The 6,880-nt window shown below is 43.4% G+C and overlaps 1 pseudogene; it reads right to left on the minus strand.

Moving 5' to 3' along the window:
• Positions 1 to 597: 597 nt before the first annotated feature.
• Positions 598 to 1,403, minus strand: LOC132530450 (splicing regulator RBM11-like; annotated as a pseudogene).
• Positions 1,404 to 6,880: the final 5,477 nt, after the last annotated feature.

Here is a 6,880-nt window from a genome sequence, read left to right on the forward strand (position 1 = left end):
GCCGGGAGGGACTTTCCTGGCTGTCCAGTGGTTAAGACTCTGCGCTTCCACTGCAGGGGCACCAGTTCGATCCCTGGTCGGGGAACTAAGATCCCACATGCTGCCCATTGAGGCTAAAAAAAAAAAAAAAATGACAGCCATGAAATCAGTTGTTGGATGAACATGAATAGGGTTTTTTTCTTTTGAGAATTAAAACCAGTGTAGGTATATATTTCATTTGAACATATTGACCTGAAGCAAATAGACAGCCAGATATTTCTTCAACAAAGATGGGTTTATTTAGAATCAATAGAGAATTGCAATTCAGGGTTTGTACAAGTGCCCACACAGCAAGGGAAGGAGAACACTTTTATAGATGGAAAAAGGAAGTTGGGAGGGCTCTGGTAAAAAAACAGCCCATGGTGTTTCGTTGGTTGAGTTCTTGCCAGGAAAGAAGATGAATTTTTCTTTTCCCTGTTGGGCTCTGCTATCCTCGCAGGGTGTGAGAGCTTCCTCTCTGGTCTCCCAACTTTATTGAGATTTCTGTTTATTAATTTTTTGCAAACATCGCACTAATACTTTTCACTTTCAGAACTTAAGTGAAATGAATGGCTATATTCATTTCCTCTGTTTTTTTCTCTTGCTGTTACTGGTTTGCTTTTGCCTCTTTTATTTACTTATCTGACAAAGATCAGAGTTACCTGGTTGTCGATGTGTCCATTCCTAAGAGCTGGGTCCAACCTCTAGATCTGGAACACGAATAGTGTGAGGAGAGGGATGTGCATTAAGTGGCACTGCCGTCTGGTAGTAAGGAAGCTGCAGGATTTAATTTCATGCGTGTCACTGAAAACTCTCTGAAAGAGCAAATATTCTTGAGGTGAAACAGCATTATTAATTGGAAAAAAAAACTGCATAAGAAAGGAAGATCTGCCCACACTTTTCCATTTCTGTACCTGGTGAATGTGTCTTAATGCAGCTCTCAGGACTTTGGTTAGTTGATTCAGAAGAGCAAGAAGTCCCAAACAGGGCTTCCCTGGTGGCGCAGTGGTTGGGAGACCGCCTGCCGATGCAGGGGACACGGGTTCGTGCCCCGGTCCAGGAAGATCCCACATGCTGTGGAGCAGCTGGGCCCGTGAACCATGGCCGCTGGGCCTGCACGTCCGGAGCCTGTGCTCCGCAACAGGAGAGGCCAGAACAGTGAGAGGCCCGCGTACCGCAAAAAAAAAAAAAAAAAAAAATGTCCCAAACAGATGCTGCACATTAATTGATCTTCCATATGAACAAATTCCATTTAACAAAGCATAAGGTTTGTATTCTGGGTGGTCAAAGCAGACAAACGCAGACTTTGGCTTTTCTTCTCTGTCTTTGAATATAGTCACTTTGGTTAATGGCCCAGCTTATAAGAACCTGAAGCAGCAGCTCATATAGAAATTCCCAAGCTGGTTTCCAGAGTGGCTGTATCATTTCACAATCTTCCCAACAGCAACGCAGAAGTAACCCAGTTTCTTGGTAAATTTTGTGTGTGTGTGTGTGTGTGTGTGTGTGTGTGTGTGTGTGTGTGTGTGTGTGTGTGTGTGGTGTGTGTGTGTGAGGTTTAAAAAAATAGAATGATGTGTGAAATAGGGAGAGCTGTTGATCAGAGGGCGAACCTGTGGGACTGCTGAAGGAAAAGCCATCCAGATGAGCTCGTAGAAATGGACTTTAAGTTAATAATCCCTGGAGAAGCCATTCAGGTCAGATTGACATAGAAGACAGGAAACATGAAGGACTTTGCGGAAAGCGACAGAACAATGAGAAAATAGAGAATGTGAACTAATTGACATTCTTTTAGTGAGTTAGTGGCCAAGAACAGGTGAGCATCTGACCAGAGAGATTTAAAGACGTGGGTCCACACTGCACTGGGCATTGCCCTCACAATAGGGCCTCCACCTGTGGGCGTGAGATAATAATACCAGCCAAAACTATTCAGCACATTTTAGCACCATTCTGCAGGTGAGGGAAACTGCAGCCCTGAGAGGACATATAACTTGCTCATGGCCACACAGATAGGAGGTGTTTCAAACCCAGGCATTCTGGCTACAGGGTCCATACCCCTAACCATCACCCAATATCATCTTAGTTCAGGCTGCTACAACCGAATACCATCAACTGGGTGGCTTAAAAACCACAGAAATTTCTTTCTCACAGTTCTGGAGGTTGAGAAGTCCAAGAACAAGGTGTTGGCAGATTCAGATCTGGTAGGACCCAGTTCCTGGTTCGTAGATGGTGGTCCTGTGTCCTCACATGGTGGAAGGGGCAGGTGGCTCTCTGGGGTCTTCTCTCTACGGGCAGGAATCGCATTCAGGAGGGCTTCACCCTGAGGATCTAATCACCTCTCAAGGGCTTCACCTGCTAACACCATCACACGGGGGGATGTGATTTCATTGCATGAATTTGTTGGGAGGGGTGGACGCAAACGGTCAGTTTATGACACCAACTAACAGACATTTCAGAAGTTCCTGTTGGTGAAGTCAATGAACTTTGGCAGAGTTGGACCCGAACAAAATAAAGGATTTGCAAGTGAAATCATCAGGAAGAGAGCTTGTTCCTATTTTTCTTTTGAGGAAGTGGGGGCCTTCAGACAATGGGGGAGCACACTGCCAGTTCAAAGGGGCTTCTGCAGCCCGGCAAACCGCGATCCTAAACTTCTAACAGCAGAAAGTAGAAGGGTAGTTTGAACCACATGAAATCACTGTTGCCGCAGGTCCAAAACAGGTGGCGATTAGCAACTTCCTGTGGCACAAACCTTTCCATCCGTTTTGGGAGCAGCAGGCTGTGATGAATCATTATTCTCAGATTCTCTCTTGGTTTGAGTTGCATGAACTGTCTGAAGAGCTGAACACCAATCCAAGTCCAGAGCTGGAGGAGCACCTCACCTGGGCTGGGATGTGGCCCCAAAAGGTGGTTAAAGCTCAGGCTGGTTCTGCTCAAGCAGCCATTTCCTTTCTCAAACGCTGACTCAGACAGGCTTGCTAAAGACCAATGCAAGTCTCCGATGCGGACAGGGACAGAAATATTGTTCTTTACCACCAAGTACTTTTGTGGGGGGAGAGGGGTACAGTATCATCCTATAGTTGGTATACAGTGTCAAGAGAAAATAGTTTTAATAGTAGGACCTGGGGCTTCCCTGGTGGCGCAGTGGTTGAGAGTCCGCCTGCCGATTCAGGGGACACGGGTTCGTGCCCCGGTCCGGGAAGATCCCACATGCTGTGGAGCAGCTGGGCCCGTGAGCCATGGCCGCTGGGCCTGCACGTCCGGAGCCTGTGCTCCGCAACAGGAGAGGCCAGAACAGTGAGAGGCCCGCGTACCGCAAAAAAAAAAAAAAAATGTAGGGCCTGGATGTTCTCTTTTGCTTACTTATTTTTTGATGCCATCTTTGCTGCTTATGAGGAAACGCCATCAGTGACTGTACATGCTATTTCCAACTCTTTGTTAATGTCATTTCACACCTGGGAGAGGGGCCAGACCAGGAAGTCCTGAGGCCTGAATCAGAGCCGGGAGCCACCCCTTGTCTTGCTGGGGCCTTGGTGCTCTCACGATGCCTTCGCCATGCCAAGGATGTATGTCTGCCAGGCCCAGCTGGGCATGGTCCAGGAGTAAGTGCCCAGGGGCTGTGTTCCCCATCCCATCCTCAGCACAGTGCCGCAGATAGACCAGATTTGTCCAGCTGAACAATAGTAGCTCTGTGGACCTAACGATGAATTATGGAGTCAGGATCATTACATTACTAAATTGTCTCCCCTTTTTGTTAATTATTGTCATCCCATCATAATCTTGCAGAGGACTTTCATATGTCTTTGACTCTCAGAATAACTTTGTGAAGGTGATGGAGCAGGTATGATTACCTGAACTTTTAGGTGAGAAATAGGGTTTCAGAGAAGTGGAGTGCAAAGCAGAAACTACACTTCTACTCTTCTTACTTATTACAGCTAGAAAACCAAGTCCAGTTGAATACTATTTTAAGAGATGATCAGATTCCCAGTTAGAAACAAATATTTGAACTATGTCTATTTTTTTTATAGTGGCCCTTTGACCATATAATTTTGAATTGATTGGAATTTTCACCCTTGTAATCAAGTCCATTAATCACAAATTGGTAAATTAGTAAATAGGTCCTATTAGCAGTGACTAATACTTAATCAATGTACCCTGTGGCCAGGTAACATTATTTTATAACAGAGTTAAAGAAGTTAATTAAGCCTTACTTAATCAACCACCTTTATGAGCATAAAAATGTAAACTCTTAAAGTTCTATGTCCTGAATTTAGTCTTTCACCTCTGAAGATTTAAAACAATATCAACTGCTTCTATGACAAATGTATGTAAAAAAATTCACTTTTTTCCTTATGTCTTATGGATTTTTCCATATTTAAATTATTGTTTCATTTACTAGCTTCTGACTCTGCCATGCCATTGTCTTTGTTACTCAGATTCTCAGTTTTTATGACAATTTCGAAACGCTGCAGAGAAAAAAAAGAGCTTAATCACCTTGCCTTCGCATCAGAAACAATTTCCCCTTTCGCCCTCCAGCCAAAAAACCTGAATAAACATGACACTATTTCTCTTGTTTATAGCCACAAAGAGAGAAAAACGTGCAGGAAGTTTGGGGACACTGAGATGCGAGAGACATATATGATTGTTTCTGTTCTTACCCTGCAAAAGTAAAGATGTTAGCTTATCTTCACCAGCTTACCTAATTACTTACGAGCAAAAGAGATAATGAAGTATTACTAATTGGTGAGATTAAATCACAAAGAAGTAGATCATGATTCAAATTATATTGATACTTGTAGAAATGAAAGAGCTTACAGTTCTCAATTGCATCAAGTACTCACTCAGTATTTAGATTTATCTGTGGTCTTCCTAAGGTGGTCATTTTGAATGGGGTTCCTTAAAAGATACAAGTGAGGGACTTCCTTGGTGGTGCAGTGGTTAAGAATCCTCCTGCCAGTGCAGGGAACGCAGGTTCGACCCCTGGTCCGGGAAGATCCCACATGCCGCGGAGCAACTAAGCCCGTGCACCACAACTACCGAGCCTGTGCCCGAGAGCCCGCGAATCACAACAAGAGAAGTCACCTCAATGAGAAGCCCACACACCGCAACGAAGAGTAGCTCCCCTTCTCCACAACTAGAGAAAGCCAGTGTGCAGCAACGAAGACCCAATGCAGCAAAAAATAAATTAAAAAAAAAAGATGCAAGTGAGTGTCCAGACACTTGGATGCAGACATTAAACCAGAGTACAGACTCGTGCATGATGTCTTGGGTATCGGGGAAGATCCTGGAATCAGGAGTGAAAAGTCCCACGCCCTGCTCTAAGTCACTCTGCCTCTCTATGCCTCAGGTTCCTATCCTGTAAAGTGTGGGCGTTTGCATTACATGCTCTGTAGACTCTAAGGCACTCATAATCTACTATATAAAACTAGATTATAAAAATCTCTTTCCCTTCATACTATCCACTAAAAGCCTTGACCATTTTTCTAAAAATTATTTTCAGTTTTCTATTCTATAGAGGTAAGAAGTTATTTCTTTACTAAAAATTTCTATTCAAAGCAGAAAGTTTGAGCAGACCTCGTTTATAGCCCTTAGATCTCACCTATATCAAGACTTTTATCTCAGTATGAGAGAAAATATAAAAGAATTTTATTCCTTTCTTTCTACTCTTCTATGCCGTCTAAAAGCATTTGAATGAAGAGACTCAGATTAAAAAACAAAATCAAAAACCGAAAAACCCCACTAAACTCTTGTGTGATAGGATTGGGACTGGGGAAGGGAGAATATGGATGTCCTAGGAGGTTATCAGAGGTCACATAACATATGCGTTTTTTTTTAAAGTTCATTTATGTGGTTATTTGCCTCTAACAAAAACAAAAATTACATTTTATCTGGGTTATAATAGAGATGATCTTTATAATCACCAACCGGAATGAGATACTTCCCTTCCCTTCCATCTATCTCCAAAGAAAGGAAGGAAGGGGGGAAGGAGGGAAGAAAGGAAAGAAGAACGGAAGGAAGGAGAGAGGGATGGGGCGGAAAGGAGTGGGGGAGGAAGGAGGCTTAGTCCCCGGAGGGCTAGGGCCCCCTTAGCAGAAGTACTTGATTTCTCCTCTGGCCAAACACCAGGGACCAGCACCCGGAGGATCAGTTCTTTGGGTACTAAGGATGCAGCAGTGAGCAAACCGGACACAAAATCTTGTTTTTATGGAGTGCAAGTTCAGAGTCTTTACTAGGTAAGTCAGAGTGTTGACTTGGGTGAATTTTCTTCCCAATATTGCCCTGTATTGCATTTTCCTAGTAGCAAATATTTTAAAATTTTTTCTTCTCTTCTAAAAATAAACATGATGTAGATCTGTCAACAGAACAGAAAAAAATTATTATCTAGTTTTTGTAATTTAATAAATGAGATTTGTTGTATTATGGTTTTTCACATGAGAGTTAATTTAGTTACTATTTTCTTTCTATTAATAAAAGGGTACAATTGTACTACATTTGAATTTTGTCTTTTTGAAATTTGACATTAAATCTTATCAATAGTACATGTACAATCCTTGTAATACTTTTTTTTTTTTTTTTTGCGGTACGCGGGCCTCCCACTGTTGTGGCCTCTCCCGTTGCGGAGCACAGGCTCCGGACGCGCAGACTCAGCGGCCATGGCTCACGGGCCCAGCCGCTCCGCGGCATGTGGGATCTTCCCAGACCGGGGCAAGAACCCGTGTCCCCTGCATCGGCAGGCGGATTCTCAACCACTGCGCCACCAGGGAAGCCCCTTGTAATACTTTTTGATTGTATTCAGGGAACTGAAATTTTTTTCCTCCAAAATGATCAGGCATAATATTCATGAGATTGTAAAATAAGAGCTGGCAGT

This window comes from Lagenorhynchus albirostris, chromosome 12 (assembly GCF_949774975.1).
Source record: "Lagenorhynchus albirostris chromosome 12, mLagAlb1.1, whole genome shotgun sequence".
Classification (NCBI taxonomy): Eukaryota; Metazoa; Chordata; class Mammalia; order Artiodactyla; family Delphinidae; genus Lagenorhynchus; species Lagenorhynchus albirostris.